General features: G+C 49.2%; 1 long non-coding RNA gene across 2 annotated transcripts in view; it reads right to left on the bottom strand.

Moving 5' to 3' along the window:
• LOC113877745 overlaps positions 1 to 23,365 on the bottom strand; it is a 126,761-nt gene that overhangs the window by 26,436 nt on the left and 76,960 nt on the right. The window contains exons 2-4 of one of the 2 annotated variants that reach the window (XR_003506802.1): positions 17,021 to 17,174; positions 15,624 to 16,737; positions 3,228 to 3,366 (exon numbers count right to left, since the gene is read on the bottom strand). This is a non-coding gene — a long non-coding RNA (uncharacterized LOC113877745). The remainder of the gene's footprint in view (positions 1 to 3,227; positions 3,367 to 15,623; positions 16,738 to 17,020; positions 17,175 to 23,365) is intronic. The other variant, XR_003506803.1, reaches the window with a different exon arrangement.

The following is a 23,365-nucleotide window of genomic DNA, read 5'->3' as shown; positions in this document are numbered from 1 at the left end:
TGAGTCTGGAAAAATTGTGCCAAAAAGGGTGGGAACCGTGCCCTACAGCAAAGCCCGTGGTCACTGTCTTTGTCACATGTCTCTTAGCCACGTCCAGGTGCTTCAGACTCCAACAGTGGCGTCTGGATCGTGTGCCTGATAGTTTCCCTAAAACCTCAGAGGATTGCTCTGCCCTCTTGCAGCAGGCGGACGGGTCCTGATGCTCACCCTCCCTCTCCCCCACGGCCCTCAGGCAATGACTCAGGCACCAGTAGCCAAGCTCCATCAACATCATCCTGGTAGGATCCTTCTGAGGTATGTGCTTTGCCCCATTTCTCAGAGTTCTCGGCAGGACCAAGTTCCAAACACATGCTTCAATGCATGACTTAATATCATACCCGCTCTTGGCCTCCTTCCTTTCCATGTTCTAAAACCCCACTCCCCTAGTGGGGTTTCCTTCCCCTTCCAAATAAACAGCTTACCCTCAACTCTTCATAACAAGATTGACTTCTGGAGTAATCTTACAGAGACAGTCTACAAGCTCCCCACATAGGCATATACACACAGCCTCCAATCAACTTGCGTGCTGAAAATATAAGAAGTCAGAGGGAGAGATCACCAAATATTCAAGACAAGCCTCCATCATGGACAACAGAGACCCAAGTAAGAAATTAGGGGAACTTCGGAACAAGTGCCGGGGTAGTCAGCTGCCTCCTCGATGGCAGTCTCCTGTTACATCCTTGAGTCCTCTCTCCCACACTGTATCATGACAGAAGAGACGGTGGTTACTTCTGAGATTAGGTTATAAAAAGCAGCATAGCCTCCATCTTGGTTCTCTCTCTCCCTCTCACTAACTTTGGAAGAAGCCAACTGCTATGTCCAGCAGCCATATGGAGAAGCCCGTGTGCTGAGGAATTTAGGGCTCTGGCCATCAACCAAGTGACTGAGCTTGAAAGCAGATCCTTTATCTCCATTGAAGCCTTAAATGACTTCAGTCCTAGATGACACATTAGCTACAAATTCACCCTGAGCCAGAACCACCCAGCTAGGCCCTACCAGATATCCGGCCCACAGAAACTGTGAGATAAGACATGTTTGTCCTTTTATGCCACCGTGTTTAGGGTGATTTGTTACACAGCACCAGATAAGTAGTATAGGTACATACTTCACAAAGAGAAGAAAACTTCAAAGAATGTACCATTAATATGTTCACAGAGATGAGAAAAGCTATTACAGTCCATGAAACAAGAAGAAACCATGAAAGAACAAGAATGCCTCGAAGTAAAAAATATAATACTATAAATGAAAGTCAATAGAAGCCTTGGAAAATGAAGTTAAAGTTTCCGGAAAGTAGAACAAAAAGGCAAAGAAATGTACAATGGGAGATTTTTTTTTTCTAATTAAAGAACTAGATGATGAAGCCAGGAGGTCCAATGTCTGACAAATAAGAATTTCAGAAAGAAAGCTCAGAGAAAATCGAGAGAATAAAATCATCAAAGAAATAATACCAGAAATCTTCCCAGAACTGAAAGGCATGAGCCTTCAGATTGAAGAGCATACAAAGTATCCAAACAATAAAAGAACAAAGGCATATCTTTATGACATTTTAGAACACCAAGGATAAAAGCTTCCAGAGAGAAGAAAACCAGGTCATAAAATAGGATCAAAAATTTGAATGGCATCAGACTACTCAACAGCAGCATGGAAACCAGAATTCGGCAGGAAAATGCCTTCAAAATTCTAGGTAAAAATAATTTCAAAACCAGGAGTCTACATTCAAACTGAATATGGGAAAAGAATAAGACATCTCAGGTGTTATAAGAGAATGAGCTCCACCAAGAATAGGTAGGAAACAAAAGGACGAAGCCCAAGGTCTAAGAAGCATGGGTTCCATCACAGGAGTGAGCAAAGGAAAGTCCTGAACAAGGGCCATGCAGCAAGCCTGGAGCAGCCCATACCGGCTGGGGCAGGTGTCAGAAGGCTCCAGCGCAACTTCAGAGGGCTGACCAACTTATCTGACAGGACTGACCTCATGGAAGGTTGCATGCGGAGGTATGCTGGAGGGCCAGGGAAAACCTAAGCAATTATTAACCACAGGATAAATGAAAAATTGTACCAAAGAAAGAAAGAAAACTGTTGTGGTTATGATAGTTGTGATAAGAAAAACTTGTATGTAGATATAACCAAAAAATGAGAAGTTATTTGGGCAGAGGAGAGAGAAGAAGAAATGTAAGTAAGTTAAAATCTGATTTATTATACCATCAAAGAAAGATCAATAATGAAGTCTAAAACTGATGAGTAAGGAAATTTCAATGCATAGGTAATGTTTGGAAACAGAGAGCTATTATGGGCTGAATGTTTGTGCCCCTCACGGAAATTCGTCTGTGGAAATCCTAACTCCCAGTGTGACAGTATTAGGGGATAGCATTCGGCAGTGGGGTCTTTGGGAGGTACTTAGGTCGTGGAACTCAAAGGTGGGCATGGCATCCAGCCCCAGGCACAAGGCCCTCGGTGTAACGGAGTCCACCCTATTACGTGAGCTCTGATGATCACAAAATGAGAGAGTTTTCAAACAAAAATAACTGGACTTTCACATGTAGTAGAATTTTGTCCTTTGGAACATTTCTGTCACCTTGGAGAGGGCCTTTTTTTTTTTTTATGCTACCTATTTAAAACACCTTGGGGACACCTCTTTCGGAGGTGGCCTTCAGAGCCCATGTAAAGTCACCACAAGGACGCCAGTGTCCCTCCCTCCCTTCTCCCTGAAGCCATGTGATTCAAATGCCTGTTGGCTGTCTGCAGGCCTCCCCTCTAAGAACTAAGACTTGACTCCACAGACGTTTTAAAAAAAGAGTGAACGTCAGAATTCGGATGGAATCCAATGCCCTGGCCCCACGTGCGTCTGCGTGCTTGGCTTTGCGGGAGGCTGTGTGCCCTAGGCTGCGGCCTGAGCCCCTACCTCGACCAGTATGAAGGGAAAGAAAGCCTGGGGGACGCCTAGGGGCCCCACGCCCCCTCCCTGGGCAGCTCCCTGGATACCTTGGGGGGTGGCTGACATGGCCTGATGAAGCCGCACAGAAAAGGCGCAGTGACTGGTACCTAGAAAGTTCTGTCAGTGTGGGCTGGGCCCACGTGTCCACACCCCTTATCCTAAATTCAAAAATCCAATTAACTCTGAAAACCTCACGTTTTCTAATTTTGGTGCCAACACGCAAAGTGACCAAGAGTGACCGGCGGCCATTACTTACCACGCTGACTGGAGCTGCATGGTTTTACACCCTCAGAGCTTTCAGGTGAAGCCTGAACCCCCAGCGGGGACAGAGGTGGAGGGCAAGGCAGCCGCATGGGCGGGGCAGCGGGGCCGTCTGCAGGAACGGCCTCTCGAGCCTGGTTGAGTGAAAAGTGAAAGTCGCTCAGTCCTGTCTGACTCTTTGAGACCCCCTGAACTATACAGTCCATGGAATTCTCCAGGCCAGAATACTGGAGTGGGTAGCCTATCCCTTCTCCAGGGGATCTTTCCAACCCAGGGATCAAACCTAGGTCTCCCGCATTGCGGGCAAATTCTTTACCAGCTGAGCCACCTGGGAAGCCCTCATTTTACTTATAAATGAGCAATTATGGATGACCAAGGGCTCAGACTCTCCTCTAGCAGCTGTGCCTCCAAATCCTGAGAGTTTACTGCAAGGTCTTGGGGGGCCAGGCACGTGGCCCCTTGGGCGGTCTCAGCACACTGCTCTTTCTCCCGGCTGCACCTTTGAAAGCGGCACTGGCAGGTGGCAGGTGGCAGTTGGCACGATGGACAGAGTGGAAGTGAGGAGGGCGAGGGCAAGGAGCCTCTCCTGGCCCGGGTCCAGCTCGGGTCACCCAGCTGTCATCTCCTCTCGGTGACCTCCCATGAGGCAGTGCAGCCCCAGACCCCAGAACCTCTTCCATGACATAGTCTATGTATCCTGTTATCTTTCTAAAATCCCAACAAGCCTAAGTGCCAAAACCCACCTAGTTCTGGGGGAGTTCTAGAGCTTTAGAGAAGGAAATGTGGATGGATATTATGTTACCTTCCAGAATAAGGAACCACTTAGAACTGAGGGAAAGATGAAAATTCCAAAAATAAGTAGTTTCCAAAGAAAGGTGAGACTATGTATGCTAAGGGTACAACGAAGGTTCTTGAAATGGGGCATCCTAATCCTGAGGGGGCCTCCCCCAACAAGATGATCAAGACTCACAGGGCACTGACGGGCAGTGGGCGGCATCTTGTTATCAATTGTGGAGACACACAGACCAAGCGCCAGGCACAATCGTGCCTGCATTTAAAATTTGCAACAATACTGAGCTGGAGGCTCTGACCCACAGCCACACAGGGAAGGTGGGACAACTCAAGCGTTCCCTCGGCCCAGTGCTCTTCAGGGCCCTGCCCAGTGACTGGCACAGCTCTGCCCAGTCAGCCCCCTCCACCCACTCCAGTCTCCTCTGGTCCTACTCCACCCCTTCTGCTGAGCCAGTCATGGGCTCCTCCAGCACACCTGGGTCCTGCAGGCCTCCACTGAACTCCCACCTGCTCAGCTCCCTTCCCCAATCCCCTGTGTAATACAGCATGCTTACACACACGTGCACACATATGCACACCCATGCACCCCAGAAAGAGTCCTGGCACGTCCAGTGTTTCTCCAGGGTTACACATTATACTTTCGGTGATTGCCTCACTACCACATGTGAGGGCCCAGCGGGGAAGGCACACATTTTAACAGCTGATTCTCCAGGGCTCATAAATATTTTGATATGTATTTGTTGAATGAATGAATGCCTTCCAAGCCTGTGCTCCTACATGCTTCTTTAAGCAGCGTAGTTTAAGAAGGCAGCACAGAGCATTAGAAAGCTACTGGGCAACAGGACCGCCTGGTTCTGCCCCTCGCTGGTGAACCTGCCACTCTGAGCCTCATTTTCTCATCTGTAGAATGGGAATAACAATAGGAGCTTATCTCACAGAGCTGTTGTGGGGATTGGGTTCATTTATGCAAAGTTCTTAGATAAGAGGTATTAGATGCTATTCCCAGCTTTCAACATATACAGGCCACATCACAGCCGGCTGTACCAACGTGCTCGGGCTAGGAACGTGCAGAAAGCTGTCTCAGGCACAAAGGGCCTGGGAATCAGGTATGAGGCCCTGTGTTAGTGTCCTGAGGATGCCCTAACAGATGCCATACAAAGGGCTTCAAACTACAAAAATTGATTCTTTTCCCAGTTCTGGAGGCCAGAAACCCAAAATCAGCATCACTAGTCTGAAATCAAGCTGTCAGCGAGGCTATACTCCAGGACAAAAGCCTTTCCTGCCTATTTCAGCCCCCAGGGGCTGCTGGCCATCCTTGATTTGTGGCCACATCACTCAGTCTTTAAGGCCAGCAGCTTCACGTCTCTCTCTGCTCTACCTTCATGTGGGTGTCTCCTCTCTGTGTGTCAAAGTGTCAGATTTCCCTCTGACTTTCTCTTAAAATGATACATGGGACTGCTTAGGGCCCACCCAGATAACCAGGATAATCGCCCGCTTCTAGATCCTTAATCCCATCTGCACTGGCCCTTTCTCCAAATAAGGTCACAGTCACTGGTTCCAGGGGTTGGAACCTGGGCATCTTTGGGGGCCATTATTCAGCCCATCACAGGCCCTATCAGATTCAGAGGCCCTCTCTCCTAATTCACTCTAATCTGCTCTGGATTCTAGGAAAATTACAGGAGATTTGGGAAGATGCTCTGAACACGAGGATTAGACCCCCCTCCCTCAAAGTAACCATGTGACCTTGAATTAGGCACTTACTCTGAGTCTCGGCTTCCCTAGCCATCAAGTGAAGGTCAGGCACCTACCGCGTCGGGTGCTGTAAGGACTACAAGATGAAGTCCCCAGGGTGGGATGACTGATGGGCCTCAGGAAGTAAATGTCCCAGAAGCACCATTCAGCCATAAAAAAGGAATGAAGCAGTGACACACACTACAACAAAGATGAGATTTGGAAACATGCTAAGTAACAGAAGTCTGACACAAAAGGCCATATATTGCATGATCCCATTTATATGAAATGTCCAGAATAGGGACATCCATAGAGGCAGAAAGTAGAGATTACTGGTTTCCAGGGGTTATGGGGCAGTGGGGAGGGGTGGGGCTTGGGAGATGATAGTTATCATTATCAATTTCAGAGATGATGAAAATGTTCTAAAATTGACTGTGGTGACCATTGCATAACTCTGTGAAGATACCAAAAACTCTGTACATGGGCAAATTCTATGCACAGGAATTACATCTCGATGAAGCTGTTTTTTTAAAAAGAAGTGAAGGGACGCTGGGAATTCATAGAACAGATTCCAGCTGGATTTCCTCCAGCCAGGATGACCATAAGTCTCTGAGATGTGTCTGAGGGTGAGAAGGGGAAGTTCCAGCCCATGCCTTCGGCAGGGTTTATTCTGCAGGGAGAAACACGATCCAACCTGCCACACCAGACTTATCCTCTGCTCTGTGATCTCCAGCAGAGATCCTGACAGACAGGGGCACAATTTTCACTTCAGACAGTCTCTGCCTGTGGAAATGCAGAGCAGCTAAACATATTAAAACAGCAGCTGATTACCCACAATGCAGTGTCCTGGCGCAATGATTTAATGCAACCTTGAAGGGCATAATTAGGAATTAGGCAGACAGCCGCTTTGCTGACGGGGGAAAGACAGGATGGTGGTACCCATGCTTTGCTCAGAGAGGAATTTGCAGGAATTCTGGGTCACGTTTGGGAAGAAAGTGAAGAGCCTTTTCAGCTTCATTAGTGAATCATGGTGAGGAAGATTCGTGGAGTATTATTCAGCTGCAGAGACTGGAGGTCATCTCGTAGAGAAACAAAGTGAAAGTTCTGGAACAGTCGGGTTGCTCAAGACCTGCCCAGATCTGAACTGGAGGTCTGCCCTTGAAGCAGAATCTCCATCTCCATCTCCATCCTCACTTCCGCTCTCTCACCCGCCTGACCCCCTCCAGCCCCGCATCCTGTTGGCCCCACTTTCTGAATCTTTGCCCTCCACCCACTCACCACGAGTATACCTGCACTCACATCCTCCTGTCAGCTCTGCTTCCAGAACAACCCAAATTAAGGCAGTGTTTTAACAGAACTGTCAGCAAACTTTTCCTGTAAAAGGTCAGTGTAAATATCTCAGGCATCAGGACTTCCTCAGTGGTCTAGTGGCTAAGACTCCATGCTACCAATGCAGGGGGCCTGGGTTCAAGCCCTGGTTAAGGAACTAGATCCCACATGCCTCAACTAAGTTTGCATGTAGCAACTAAAGATCCTTCACACTGCAATGAAGATTGAAGTTCCTACATGCTGCAAATAAGACCCTGCACAGCCAAAATAAATAATAAATATAAAAAATAATAGGACAAAAAACACCAAAAAAAAGTCAAGGAAAAAAAAAAAAATATATATATATATATATCAAGCACCAAGGGCTCTATGGCCTCTGTGGCAACTATTCCACCTCTTGAGAGCAGCAATATATAAACTACTGGATACAGCTGTGTGCCAATAAAGCTTTATAGACACAAACAGGCCGTGGGCCAGGTTTGGCCCATAGCTCTAGCTTGACGACCCCTGTTACAGTTCATTCAGTCCCTCTGCCCTCTTCCAACAGTGTCCCCACATAGCAGGCAGAGGCTGTTCTTTGCAAAAGGCAGGTCTGATTGTGTCACTCCCCAGCTCAAAGCGCTTCCATGGCTCCCATCACCCCTTGTTACAAGACAAACCCTTTGACTTGGTCTATGGCCTTTTCTGCCTGGATTTTCGGCCTTGATTTCAAGCCACTCTGGGTCACCTGGGACATTTTTCCTGCCTTTCACATGTCTGCCTACCTCTCAGTCCCTCCAGATACTCTCCCCCCCCCATTCTGCGTCCAATACCTCCTCATCCTTCAGATGTCAGCTGAAACGTCCCCTCTCCAGAGAGGGGCCCTCACATGCCCCGAGACCACATGCGCTCCCATCACCTGCATTCCCAGCACCCTGTACCTTCTTCACCCTCATCATCATCGCGCTTCTCACGTGCTGGGGGCTCCAGTGTTGCCTCGCCTGACAACAACGGCACAGGCCTGCCTTGTGTCCATCACACCACCAGTACCTGTCACAAAACAGGAACTCAATGAACACACAGTAGATGAAAGAATAAAAGGGCGAAAGGACAAGAAAACCGTAAGTTCTGTATGATGGAATTTTGAAAATGATACACTGACGTGATTTTGACACCATACAAAGATGGGTTGAAAATACCAGGTAATTAGGAGCAGGCTGAGGGATGTTTCCTAGAAAAGTTCCCCCTCAAAGAGCTTGAAGAATTTGTGAAGCTGTACTAAAGAATCATGTCAATGGAAAGTGTGTCTGTTGCATAAATGAATTTCCATGCAGCGTGACCCAGACCATGAACACTCTGAGTTCAGAGGAAAAAGAAGGTAGCGTGGGCTGGAAAATTACTGGGACTCCTCTCATACACAGACCTTTCCAACACAGAGCTCAGGCTGAGTGAACACAGATGAGAACTGCCACAGGCCATCTTGTTTAATTCAAGGCAGGAGTATGTGGGGGTGAGGAGTTGAAGGGCAATGAGGCTGGGCAGGCCCATAAAGTGAAGCCAGAGTCAAATTGGAGGAGTTTCAATGCCCTGCTAAGAAGACTGGCTCCCCTGGGACATGTTTCCTTCTGCAGGTAATGGGGAGCTGTTGAATGTTCTTGAGCAGAATGTTCCATGCCATGGAAATAGCTCTGTTCCTAGTAAACAACTCTGAAAGCAATGGGATATGTAGGCGGGGAATGTCAGGGACTGGGGGAACAGGGAGGCCTCGGCAGTGGTCCAGGTGGGAGATAACGGAGGACTGAAAACTAGGATGCAGGAAGTGAGGCAACAGGTCAAGGGGCGTGGAGAAGAATGAGCACAGAGGGGCAGTGTGAGGTGGCCCTGCAGGCGAAGCCCTGGCTCCAGCAGACATGGGAGAGGCCCCGCCGCGTGTGTCATGGGCACCAAGACGAAGAACCAGGGAGGCCAAGGGAACCTGGGCCCCCTTCCTTTCCCCCCCTTTTTTTTTTTTTAAATTTATTTATTTGACCATACTGGGTCTTAGTTGTGGCATGTGGGATCTAGTTCCCTGACCAAGGATTGAACTCAGGCCCCCTGCCCTGGGAGCTCAGTGTCTTATCCACTGGACCACCAGGGAAGTTTCCCCTTTCATTCTTAAGGAGTTAAATCTGACCAGAAATTCATGGCTCAGAGCCACTGACAGCCTCCCCATGTCTCTGCTTCTTGGTCCATGAGAGCAGGCAGTCAACATGAAATACAGGTGACCATGTGTTGAGACAGGAAGACGTGTGTGGTTCGACACACTGTCCTGGGAGTCAGGAGGACGGGGCAGGAGCTCCACTCCCACCATATCCAGACCCTCCAGGATGCTTTCCTCCCGCAGCCACCCTCAGTGGGAACGTGAGGGGAAGGCAGGAATCAGAGCACAGTCCTGACTCCATAACCGCTTCCTCCTTCCAGGTGCCAGGGGCTCTTGACAAGGCATCCCCTCAGAGCAGCATAGCCAGGCAGGGCAAGGGGTGGCAGGCACTGAGGGTGCCGGGCAGGCAGCAGGTCATCCCCTGGACCGAGGTTAACTTCCTAGCTGGGTTCTTTATGCTGACTGTGGCCAAGTCCTTTGCCATCCTGGAGGGCTCCACCCAGTCCAGACACATTTGGGCCAAGGTACCCTGTCCCCTCACACTGCGCACGCATGCGCGTGCACACACACACACATGTATTCGTGCTCAAGGTGGCACAGAGCACAGAGCAGATCTACCTGGAAACAGGCTCCTGACACAGTGCGTTGTTGGTGGCAAGGGCTGAGAGGGGATGGGCGGGACAAGTTGGGAGATAGAGAAGGAGGAGAGGCATAAAGGAAGAGGAAGACGAGGGGAGGAGGAAGCATGTACCCAGCGATTGGAAACCTCCTCTGACCTGGTTCTCAGTGGCCTGTTCCGGGAGCCCAGAGGGAGACTGAAGAGGGTCTTCAAGCCTCCACGTTCCCCACCTCACTCCCATGTACTCTTAGCACGTTCTCAACATCCCAGCCACACATACACATACCAACCCTGGATGGATTCTAGGAGCCCACACAGTACAGGGCTGGACACCAACATTCACATCATTCTGCCATGGAACACTCTGAGGTCACTAAAACAATCAGTCTTGGAACACTAAGGAAAGAAAGTGGAGGGCCAGATGAGCACCCTCAAGGGTCTGCTTCCAGGGTCTTTAAAAGAGGCCTCATCTCCCTCAGGTAGATGCTTTGAGGCCACACTGAGGGGCACGTGTCAGCAGGACCAGGTCCCTCCTGGGGTCACAGATGGCACCTTCTGGACAGAGCCCCTCAAGTCCACATAAGCCCATGCTTCAGAGGATGAGACAAAGGGTGAAAACAATTTGATCATCTGTAAAAATAATAAATGAGACCCTTTGGTCTCAGTGGCCCCAGTACAGGCAGCATGGGAGAAGGACTTAATTTACTCATGGGATTTTTTTTCCCTTTGAGTTGAAAATTCACTGCTATTGAAGCGAAGGACTCACAGTGCTCATAAAAGAAAGGAGATGGAGGAAGACCTAGAAGGGAGTCAGGAGTGGCTCTGTCATCTGTCTCCTGATTTACACATGGACAAAGACACAGTTCCTCTCTCCCTCCCTCTCTCAACATGTGATGAATCACACTTGTACCCCTGGATCATTTCCAACACCTGCGTGCACCCCTTAACCTTCAGCTTCTACAGGTTCCAGACGCCCCTGGAGGTTGGTAAGGGCAGCACAGGTGGGGAACCCGGACTCACACAGGTAACAGCAGGCAGGTAGTAGGTGACCCCTCCAAGACAGCAGGCAGGTAGTAGGTGACCCCTCCAAGACAGCAGGCAGGTAGTAGGTGACCCCTCCAAGACGGCGGCATGAGGTTGGCACCCTCCCACCTCAGGGGTGGGGAGTGATACCCGTTCCTGCTGCTCTGAGGCCTCCCCTCCCCTTCCTGTAACTCCATCCCCATTTATCTCTGTGTCAGCTGCTCAACACATCCTTTTAAACCAGTGTGCGCACATGGCAACAGTATCCACTCAACAGGCATGTGTATTCCTGTTCTAGAAGCAAAAGGAGATGGGGGTGGGGTGGGGGGTGCAGACAGGCCAAGCTGAAACCCTACCAGTGCCTGGAGAGGCATCAAGGGTCAGCGAAGTGGGGATGGGCATCCTTGCATTGGTCATAGCATAGCTCTAGGCCTCAGGATAAATCTGTTTGTAGATATAACTGCTCCCAACACCTGTAGGGCCCTGGGTCCAGATGGGGGCAATTAGGATGGGGGCAGATGAACCCAGCCTGCTGCCCATCATTTCAGAGGAGGCAACCATGGGTGGATTTTTAACAGCAACAATTCAGTGTGTTTGTCACATCTCCCAGCAGCCCAAGGGAAAAGCTGGACTAACAATTTTTTTTTAATTTAGGTGAAATTCACATACATAAAATTAACTATTTTCAAGTCTACAATTCAACGGAATTTAGTGCATTCGTAGTGTTGTTCCACCACCACCTCTATCTAGACCCAGGACATTTTATCCCAGTCCCAGAAGGAAACCTCACGCCATTTAACAGTCACCCGCATGCCCCTGTCTGCCCCTCAGGCCCCTGGAAACCACCAATCTGCTCCCTGTCTCCATGGATTTGCCGGATCTGGACATTCTGTGTAAGTGGAATCATGCAACTTCGTCCTCTTGTGTCTGGCTTCTTTCTCTGCGCATTTTCCAGTCCAGCCCTGTTATAGAATATCGCAGGGCTCATTCCTTTTTATGCCAAAATAATATGGGCTAGATCCTTCCAGGTGGCTCAGTGGTAAAGAAAGGGGAGGCTGACGGAGGACCCTAGGGTGAAAAAGGCTGCCTTTTGTCTGAGGTGTGTCTGAGGCTGGCTTGCCTCCCTGAACAGGGAATGCCACATCACTGCCACCTGGTGTGATTGCAAGAGAGCCTGACACCACGTTCAGATCCTACCCAGCCACGACTCCACCCCCGAATAAAAGTGCAGAGCTAGCCACTAAATGCAGACCGTGGCTGATTACACCTGACTCAGCCTTGGGTTGCCTGTGCCTGTTTCCTGCCCCTCTACATCTGCCCCTCTCTGGTTGTAGACTCCTAGGGTGATAAAAGAAATTTTATCCCAACTATTGGCCATGCAATGTGGTAGGTGTTTCATAAGCTTCATCACATGTAGTCCTTTCCTGCAAGCTCTCGCAGTAAGCATCATGTACCGATGGAGAAACCACAGCTCAGAAAGGTGAATCTGTTGCTCACGCAGAGCTGGGATCCAGGATCCAGGCTCTCTCCTTCATACACTTCCTCCCCTGAGAACAGGGAGTCCTGTCTTAAGAGTCCTTCTGGTGCTACATCACTTACCACCTCAAGAGTCGCCAAGCCCCTCCTGCATGCCCCCGACTCCCCACTCTGTGCTCGTGGAATCTAGGCAGACACATGTTTTGCTTTAGCAGATTCTGCTGAACCGTTTTTCCTTTTTTTTCTTTTTTTTAAAATTTTTTTTTATTATTATTATTTTTTTTACTTTACAATATTGTATTGGTTTTGCCATACATCAACATGCATCCGCCATGGGTGTACACGGGTTTTCACTCTCATGAGACATGTACCGATGTTCCCATTGTCCTAGGTCTTTATCAACCTTTGAGGTCACCAGTCTATTCATTCTAGCCATCCTGATGGGTTTATAGCAGCGTCTCAGGTTGCATTTCCCTGATGACCAATGAAGCACTTTGTAAAGTACTTAGTGTCTCTTTCCCAGTTTTCTATGAATTTTTTTTTTTTTTTTTTGTGCACAGTGTTGGACGGGACCTGCCTCCTTGTGCAATGCACAAGCCCCACAGCTGTTCATAGCTTCCCAATGGATGGGGTTGAAAGTGAAACAAAGGGTTAGTTGATCAGTCCTGTCTGACTCTGTGACCCCATGGACAGTAGCCCGCCAAGCTCCTCTATCCATGGGATTTCCCAGGCAAGAATACTGGAGTGGGTTGCCATTTCCTTCTCCATGAATTTTTTTTTGATTATGTATTTTGCAAGTGTCCTCTCCAGCTTTGTGATTGTCCTTTTGCACTCCCTTTTAAAAATTGTTTTGTTTATTTATTTATTGGCTGCAGCATGCAGCGTGTGGGATCTTAGTTCCCTGACCAGAGATCAAACTTGTGCCCCCTGCATTAGAAGGTGGAGTCTTAACCACTAGATTGCCAGGGGAAGTCCCCATCTTTTCACTCTCTTAATGGTATCTTTGATAAACAGAAGCTCTCAATTTTCATATAACCCAATTTATCAATCTTTTCCTTAATAGTTTTCTCTCTTTTTACCATGAAGATATTCCAGATTTTTTTCCTATGTTATCTTCTATAAAATGGAATTGATTTTCATGTATGGTGTGAGGTAGGAATCAAGCTTCCTATTTACCACCCCCACCCCCGGGGGTTATCCAATTGGCCCGGCACCATTTATGGCAAAGATCATTCATGCCCCCTCCTCAGCAGTGCTGTTGTATATCACATGCCCACATATGCTGGGTCTATTTCTGGGCTCTCTATTCTTCATTGTTCTATTTGTCTATCCTTCCATTCGAATTTTTTTACGCTGTCTTGGTGATGGTTAACATGCAACCAGGGTTGAGAACCATTCACCTGGGAATTTGCAGTTCATGATGAGAGGTCTGGATGTAGTCTAAATGCAAGTAAGTAGGTGCCCATAAAAGATTTTCAGAGGAAAAATAGATTAAATTTGGGACATGGGAAGAATGATGCTAGAACCAAGGGGAAAGCTCCTGTGGAGTGAGTGGGAAAATTGGGTAACAGGCCAGAAGCCAAGACACTCAGAGCAATCCATCCTCCTCTCCACTCCCTCCCTTCTCCCCCTGTTGACCTCCAGATCCCCTCAAGCCAAAGTGCACAGAAGGAAACAAACAGAAGAAGGAAAGCTTTCTTCTTGGGCCACTGGCCATGCTTGAGGAAATCTGATCCCTCCTGCAGCCACATTTTATTCCCAAGTTGCCATAGTACTTCCTGTAATTAATGGCTAGGTTTTAATTAAACATTGATTAGCCCCTAATTAGTCTAATGATTAGTTTGGGGGAGGAGACAGGGCTGTCAAACCCCATAAAGGAGGCGGGGGAGATAATGAAAGATTATGGCTTAGGTGAAAATGCTATTTCTCCCTCCCTCCAGGCCAAATGTTTTCTATAATTTGGGTCTATTATAAATGATGCTTTCAATGTGAATTTTTCTAATCGGTTTGAGTCTGATGAAGTCCCAGGTGACTGATGCAAGGAAGATTGAATCTATTCGCCTTTTCATCAGATCTCAGCCTCTTAATGCAGCTAAAGAGCCTTTTCCCACTTAGAGAGGAATTAGTTTCTGTCTCCACAATGAAGTCATCCTGGGCTGAGGCTGTCCCCTCCCAAGGCCTTTGTGGGGGGCTCAGTCCTTGCCAAGGACTTCTGGGATGCAAGAGTACTGAGACTGTCTCCCCAGAGCAGATTTTACAAGTACCTAGTGCCCTGTGTCACCCTCTCCTCATTCTTCTCCTTTTTACCTACACCTCCCACCACGTTGAGGCAGCTCTGGTTTTATTCTGAAAATGGAATACCAGTCATGTGTAATTTGCTTCCAATAATGGATGCATGCAGCCTCCCCTGACTCTCAGCCAAAAAGAAAGGTTGAGTTGCTGCACATGGACACAGCTCGGAGTAAATTGCGTTTGAAGTTAATCTATTAGAAGTCAACTATGCAGCAAATCTAGGGGGGAGACAAATGATTCTATGATACTGGTTAATCATCCCCAGTGTATCTTTTGTAAGTTTGAATTTACGCAGAACAATACAAGATTTCCTCAAAGCCCTGTGTTGAGCACAAAGCTCAGGGGAGGAGAGAGGCCTGAAACCTGAAATCCAGAAATGCTTAGGGTCAGGGAAAAGATGCTGGCTTTGGAAGGCTTCCCAGCTGGCACTGGTGATAAAGAACTCTCCTGCCAATGCAGGAGACAAGAGACTTGGGTTCGATCCTTGGATCGGGAAAGATCCCCAGGAGAAGGAAATAGCAATCCACTCCAGTATTCTTGCCTGGAGAATCCCATGGACAGAGGAGCCTGGTGGGCTACAACCATGGGGTTGCAAAGAATCAGACACGACTAAAGCGACCTAGCACGGCACGGAGGAAGGAAGGTCCTGACAAGCAAGACTTGCCAACTTGAGAAGCCCCAGCATTTGCCTTTGGGGGCTCCTGGTGCTATCAGAAACACTCCAGCCAAAAAAAAAAAGGCATGAGGAAGCTTGGGAACCATTGGAAATCCTCGCAGTTTTACCACAGTTGAAATTGTGGTAAAATATACATAATCTAAAATTTAGCATTTTAACTGTTTTGAAGTGTACAGTTCAGTGACATTAAGTACATTCTCATTATTGTGCAGCCATCACCACCATCCATCTCCAGAACTTTCTCACCTTCCCAAACAGAAAGTCTGTCCCCATTAAACACTACGTCCCCTTCCCCCCACCACACCATCTCTATGAATTTAACTCCTCTAGGTACCTCATATGAGCAGAATCAGACAGCGTGTGTCCTTTTGTGACTGGTTTATTTCCCTTAGCAGCATGTCCTCAGAATTCATCTATGTTGTAGCAGGTGTCAGCATTTCCTTCTTTTTCAAGGCTGAATAATATTCCATCATGTGGACGGACCATTTTTTGTTTGCTCATCCGCTGATGGACACTGGGTTGCTTCCACCTTTTGACTCTTGTGGGGAACACTCCCACTGTCTTATCTAGGAGGCAAATTTAGTTATTTGAGTCTTCAGATGAAAGATTCCTTTAGACAAGACTGTGTTAACCCCTTATATCTCTGCTTTACTCTCTATATAAATAGACAAGGATACTGGAGAGTTATATCCCTTTTATCAATTTTACTTACCATTTTCCAACAGTTTTTGCCATGGAAAATGGGAAAATAAGCACATGGGTAATATTCAATACAAACTTGAACTGTCTCACTGAGACTTGGCCATATTCAGTCTCTTCACCGGGGAGTATGAGAATAAGCATGCAGTATGTTAAGTCAATGGGGCTTGGGGACCACTTGTTATGGCAGTCAGCAGGACTGACTGATACACCTCCCCGTACAACCCTGGGGCAGCCTCCAACCCAGGGAACGGGGATTCAGGCGTCAGTTTCAGAGACAGGCCTCTGCCCTGATGGAGAGCACCCTCACACCATGGGCTGTTTCCATGCCTGTTCACAGTGACCATGCCCACAAGGGCTCAGCCGCGTCCCTGGTGCTGGAGGAAAGGGCACCTCAGGAGCAGGGAGCGTGTGTCCATGGGGACAAAGCCAGAGGCAGGGAGATCATCATGAGATCCCCACTGTTCTGCCAGCCCCTTGGGGGTCCAGACAAAATGGGAAGCATCATTGGAAAGTAGGCAAGCACCAAAGCACCAAAATGGAACACAGGCAAAGACCCAGCATCAGATGCCCGAAGGAAAAACAGAGATTAGGTCAGATTTGAGACTTAGCTTCAAAAGGTTGACATGGCAGCATTATTGCCACCTGAGGCACAGAAATTTAAGACTTTGAAAATCCATCTTCCTCTCAAAAAGAAACCCCTGTTGAGATCAGGGACAGCCAGCCATAGCTGTGATTGCCGACCACTCCTATTTAGGGAAAAAGAAAGAGAAACAGTCATCATGTGGCAGGGAGACTCCTCTGGGGTCACTAAGCCCCTGGCCTGAGCAGGGGGTAGCAGCTTGCATGCTGAGCGGAAAATACACCCTATCCTTTGGGACATGCCCCTCTCACCTCCTTCTCCAATGCCCACTCTTCTGCTGACCTGGCCATTTGGAAGTTGCGCCCCCATCCCACCAGCCCCCACACCGACCCTGCACCCACAAAGCTCATCCCCATGCTCACAAGTGCAAATGAAACAGACAGACCTACCTGTGCTCAGTCAGGGCCAGGCATCCAGGCAGGTGCAAGTTGGAGACGGTGACTTTTCAGCTGGAGGGGGCCCCAGGAAAGCTGGTCTTCATTCTTGACAGGACTTGTCAGGGCAGGGATGGACCCAGGCCAAGGGTCCCAGTGTGGGTGGAGCCTACAAGGGAATAAGGAAACCTGCAGACTCCACACAGCCCAGCTAAATGGCAGAGTCATCATCAGGACCCAAGGCTTCAGGTGTCTCCCTGTTGAGGCTGAAAACGGACTGGGCTCTGCCTTAACCCTGGGGCACTCTCCAGGAACACTAGCTCATCCTCTTATTGTTTCCTTTAACTAATCATTGAAATAAATGCTTACGATCTGCCTACCTGGGGCTAAGCCCGGCTCCAGACAGTGTGGGGAATTCATTAACTAATGGGTGAGTCTAGGCTCGAGGTAGGAGTCCCTCACCGCTGGAAGGCTATGAGCAAGTTTCAGGAGCTCAGGGATAGAAGGACCACTTCTAACTGAAGATGTATGAAAGGCTTCCTGGAAGAGGTGATATTTCAGTGGGGTGCTGAAGGATGTGCAGGAGTATTTCAAAGGGTGGAAATGCCCCAGGCACATGCCCCACAGAAGGTCCTAGGTCAAGGCAGAAATTTAGATGGTGACAAAATGCAAATGGGGCTGTGACAGTCTTGGGGGACAGGATGGCCCCTCAGAAATTCACTTAGTCATTCCACAAACATTAATGGGCTGCCCAGGGCTGAGTAGACTAACAGTCGAAGCCAAACCACAAACAGCCCTGGGGCAACTGTTGGAGACACCGGACAAGAGGTGAGGTGGGGACAGCCCTGCCGTGAGAAGGAGACAATGGCAGCTATGTGCTAGCCTGGTGGCTCCTCAGGAGTAAATTCAAACCCTCCTCCCACCCCAGCCTCCCCTGGGGACCTGCGTGTCCAGCATGTGGGAGAAACACCCCCTTCCTGGAGCCCAGCTCGGGGACTGCGGGTGATGTCCCCACTCAAGCAAATTACTGTCCACACCCACCTTCAGTCCAAAGGGCTCCAGTGACCTGTGCCTGGCTGCCCTTTGCTATCATATCCTGTCTTTGGGGTGCAGCCTTGGCCAGAGGGTGGGTTTCCCTGCTGACTAGAAGGCCAACCTGCAAGCCGGTCTCCCCAAGCCGTAAGTTCTCTGCCTCCTGCTCCCCCCACCCCGAGTTCCCTCACAGGACTGCAGGTGTATTGATCCCTGTGCAGATCTCTTCAGATGCAGATTGGAGGAAATCGACGGTATCAGAGCGGGGCATGGGGGGACAGGGGCCATCCTCTAACCCCAAGACAGTGGCGGCAATGCCCACCCCCAACCCTGGTGCCCTTACAGAGTGTGACCCTCTCGGACTTGCATTTTGAGGAAAAAGAGAGGCAGCTTGGCCCTTTTGCCAGGATGCATTTAGGGATCTCAGTCTCTTCGTTAGGGGAGAAAAGGCCACTCTCAGCTCAACATGGCCTCAAAATGAAACGCCTCCTTCCAGGGTGAAGGTCACAGTTGGGGCTCACCACTGACAGCCACTTGCTTTGTAAGGTATCCAGCCAGCTCTGTAAATTTAAATCCCTGGGAGGCTCCCAAAGCACAGTCAATAGTGATGGGGATGAAAGCCGGGCCTGTGGACTGAAAGAGAGAGCTAGGCGGTGGAGAGAAGTGTCCAGCACTGCTTGACCAGGCTCGTGCCAGCCAGCTGGCTAAGACCCACATACACCCTAGCCTGCAGGCACCCCTTTGGTTCCTGAAGCTCAGACATGCACACACATACCTCCATTACATTGCACCAACTGAACTGCGTCAGTAGCAGGAGAAACAAGGCCCCTATCCCCAGTGTCATGCCAATCTGAGCGCAGGCCGGAAAAGAATTCCCAGGTACCCAGCATTTCAGAAGGGAGTGAGTTTATTAAGAGCAAGGAGCAGAGATAATGAAGGCACTGCGAGCACAGCAGGCCGACCTCCTGACAGGCCAGGGAGAGTCGACACTTTTCATGGGTTAGTGGCCAATTTCAATAGCCTCAAGACAAAGAAGACTGGAGTGGCTACCCACCCCAGTATTGTGGACTAGAGAATTCCATGGAGTGTATAGTCCATGGGGTTCCGAGGGTCAGACACAACCGAGTGACTTTCACTTTCAAGACAAAGAAAAATTCCAGCTGGAGGGTTGACCTTAGGTGGAGGGTTGACCTTAGGTGATCGGTTAAGGCGCTTTAGGGTGAGCACTGGAGTGGGCATTGTTGCCGAATATGGGGTCAGGAAGCCTGCTGGTGGTGATCAGGGGGCTTTTGGCAACAGTCACAAAGGGGCTCAGTCAGTTCTGGAGGTGACCTTGTTTCTGGGCTCCGCGTCTGTGGCCTTGGGGCAGGATTCCATGCCCAGCCTTCATGCTTCTCTATGAAGTATCTTCCACTTGTGCTTCTGTATCCCTTCCCCTGTGCAGAAGAGCAAGTCCCAGAGACCAGAGCCCTGGATGCTCATTTATCCCAGCAGTTAAAGCTGTCAGCGCCTAGAGGTCCTCCTGGCAGGAAGCGGGGGACAGAAGAGAAGGTATTTCTCTCTGACTCTCCACTGCAGCCCCAGCTGCCCCATGGTGTTCATGGCCTTCTCAGCCCACTGGGAGGGAGAGCAGGCAGCCTGCCGTGGGGCAGGCAGGCATCCTCTGGGGACCCAGGGATACGGGGAGGCCAGCCCAGGCCCACGAGCTCCCTTCTCCCGGCCAGCGACAGAGCCGTACTCATCCCTTGGGAATAGAACAGACATGAGTGAAAAACGTTCCTTGCTTGGGTTGAGGCAGCTGGGTCAGCCACCTCGGGTGCCTGGAAATTGCTTCTGTCTCGGGGGCATCCGGAGAGCCATTCTGAGGATGCCAGGAGGCCGGGGTGCGTCCTCTGCACAGGGTGGAGGGGACATCTTCAGAAGCCAGGAGCTCTGTCACCATCCACCGTCCAGGTGTGTGGATGACTCAGGAGAGCTGTGGCCAGCTCCCCACGGTCAGCTCCACAACACCCGCCCTCTGAAGCTGAGGGCAAAGAAGGAACATGAGGCCCCACCTGTGGGTGAAGTGTAGCCCCCAGTGGAAGCCACATTTGGTTCTTATTGGCTCCTGTCCTGGGCAGGACTTGGACTGGAAGTCCCTGGACACAGGTAGGGTGTGGAGAGGGTCTAGATATAGCAGATCCTCTCCACGCCCCACCCGTCTCCTCACTCCACAGCTTCAGCACACACCAGCCCAACGTCTAAAGAAACAACTCTATGTTTCTTTGCCTGAGGGCTTTCTTGAGCCCTTAGAGCCGCTGTCCTTACCCTCCTCACCGTGGATCCCAGGCAGCCAGCCTGAACATCCCCAGGGAGTAGCACTCAGAGTCTGGGGGTCAGTGTCAGACAGCCAGCCCCCGCCCCTCTGGTGGAATAACCCTGAGACGTGGGTGTGGCCCCAGCAGCTGGCCTGATAATTCCCCTTAGGGGCTACCTTCCTCTCCTCCTCTCGCCCTGACCCGTGTGCTTGGCACCCTCAGATAAACTACCTGCATATATCTCAGGGTCTTCTTCCAGGGAACCTTATCAGAGCCCCACCTTCAGCCTCGTGACACGAGGAGCTGGGAAGGGGAGGGGACATCTGACCCAGGGCTGGATGGAGCAGGAAGACGCCACCTCCTGAAATGTGCATTATGTTGTTCCAGGCTGAGCCCACAGGCAGAGGGGCTGCTGAGGGCAATAGGGCTCAAGGAATGGCCTGTGGGTCAGGAGGAAGGGAAGGAAACAGGAAGAGAAAAGCAGAAACAGGGAGCAAGAACAGCTCCTGGGAAGACAGGTGAAGGGCCAAGAAACCCAGGGAAAGACATCACTATCTCAGGGAGACATAGGTCAAAACACAGACACCACTTCACAGCCCCTAGGATAGAGGGAAGGAAGGAAAGGAGGGAGGGAGGGAGACAGGAAAAAAGGAAGCAAGAAAGAAAATGAACAAATGTTCGAGAAGACTTGGAGAAAGTAGAACCCTCACGCATTGCCAGTGGGAATGTGAAATGGCACTGCCTCTGTGGAAAGCAGTTTGGAGGTTCCTCAAAAAACTTAATCGTAAAATGACCATATGACCCAGGATGCCACTCCAAAGTACCTAGTCAAAAGAATTGAAAACAGATACTCAGAAAAATACATGTACACACTTGTTCACAGCAACACTATTCACAATAGCCCAAAGGTGGAAACAACCCAATATCCATCAACCAATGAAGGGATAAACAAACAGCGGTCCATCTGTACGTGGAGTATTATGCAGCCCATTAAAGGGAATGAAGCGTGGATACATGCTACAATGTGGATGAATCTTGGAAACGCACTAATTGAAAGAAGCCAGTCACAAAACAGCACACATTGCATGATTTCGTTTATATGAGTTGTCCAGAGTAGATCCTTTGGAAATAAAGATGCTGATTGCATAACATTGTAACTGTACTAAAAGCCACTGAATTATTCACCTTAAAATGGTATATTTTATGTTAAGTGATGTTATGTTTATGTTATGTTTATGTTAAGTTATGTTAAGTTTATATTTTACCTCAATAAAAAAAAAATCCACCAGTGTATCAAATTTAAATACATCTTTCTGGATCAATTCAGTTCAGTTGCTCAGTCATGTCTGATTCTTTGCAACCCCATGAACCACAGCACACCAGGCCTCCCTGTCCATCACCAACTCCCAGAGTCCACCCAAATCCATGTCCATTGAGTCAGTGATGCCATCCAGCCATCTCATCCTCTGTCGATCCCTTCTCCTCCTGCCCTCAATCTTTCCCAGCATCACGGTCTTTTCAAATGAGTCAGCTCTTCACATCAGGTGGCCAAAGTATTGGAGTGTCAGCTTCAGCATCAGTCCTTCCAATGAATATTCAGGACTGATTTCCTTTAGGATGGACTGGTTGGATCTCCTTGCAGTCCAAGGGACTCTCAAGAGTCTTCTCCAACACCACAGTTCAAAAGCATCAATTCTTCAGCACTCAGCTTTCTTCACAGTCCAACTCTCACATCCATACGTGACCACTGGAAAAACCATAGCCTTGACTAGACGGACCTTTGTTGACAAAGTAATGTCTCTGCTTTTCAATATGCTGTCTAGGTTGGTCATAACTTTCCTTGCCCATTACAATTAGGTAACTTCAATCTTTTATTAATATGAAAAGAAATTGCAAAGAAAGTGGGAAAATAGAGCAGATTCTGCCACAAGCCGAAAGAACCAGCAGGCATGGCCACCCATAAAGGGCTGACCTTGCAGGGGATTGCACTGATCAGAACTGATCTCTGTACTGAGCCCATTAGCCTTAAATTCCTGAATTGCTATGATTAATCACAGAAATCATCACTACTGTTAGCATCCCTCCCTTTTCCTTAAGAAGCCATCAGCCCATTACCTGGAGTGGGAAACTGAGGTCTGCATGCAGCTTGGAAACTGAGAGAGGTCCCCAAGGGATCCTCAATGGGGTACCTAAAAGGAGCACCCAAGATGGGCGTTCTCTCACTGTTTGGTGGGGGTGATGGGGATGGGATTCTGGTGGGGCAGGGGCTCCCAGGGGAAAAAACTAGAGGGAAGGAACCATGTGGGTCTGAGATAATCGTGGTCTCAGCAGAAGGCCAGCCTCAGCCTGGGCCCTCGGGACCACCAGAACCACTCCTCCCACCCTGGGGCCAGCCCCTTGGCACCTCCTGTTGCCCTGCTGGTCATTGGGAGGGGTGAATCACAATAGAGGGGGTTGCTGCAAGTTGGCAGAACTGGAGAGGGCATGACTTAGATCTGCAGCATCCACAGAGCCCAGTAGAGGAGAATTTGGCAAAATTTTCTCCTTGGCCTGAGAACCGATCCTAAACCCAGCTCTCCCTGGGCCCTCTGGTCAGCACCCCTTGGTGGCACTATAAAGCAATGATCACAGTATTTCCAGGCTGTCCACAACCTTTTGGAAGGCAGTTTTGATCATTACGGGTTTAGAGGTGCAAATAATGGTAATAATAATTAAAAGGCAGTTGATCCAGGCAGCATTGATTTCTTGTTTTGTTTTGCTTTAAGTGGAGCTAATCTCACAGCTAGCATTTAAATGGGTAGGGCAGAAAAAAATAAAATTACATCCTCTTTTCTCCTCCAAATAGATTTTTCCCTCATCTGCTGACACATGCTTGGCCAGGGGCTTGGGTGACAGGCCCTGTCGTGACCGGGAATGGCTACTGTGAGCAGGTGACTCTCTTCTGATTTGTGGCTGCCGCTTTAGCACACCATTCCTATGGATTTTGTGTCGTGGAGCTGTGTTAGCCATGCCCACATCAGACCCCAGCATG

Source organism: Bos indicus x Bos taurus, chromosome 19 (assembly GCF_003369695.1).
Source record: "Bos indicus x Bos taurus breed Angus x Brahman F1 hybrid chromosome 19, Bos_hybrid_MaternalHap_v2.0, whole genome shotgun sequence".
In the NCBI taxonomy this organism is placed as follows: domain Eukaryota; kingdom Metazoa; phylum Chordata; class Mammalia; order Artiodactyla; family Bovidae; genus Bos; species Bos indicus x Bos taurus.
The sequence above is the reverse complement of the archived record's forward strand: the minus strand, read 5'-3'. Positions and strand labels throughout refer to the sequence as shown.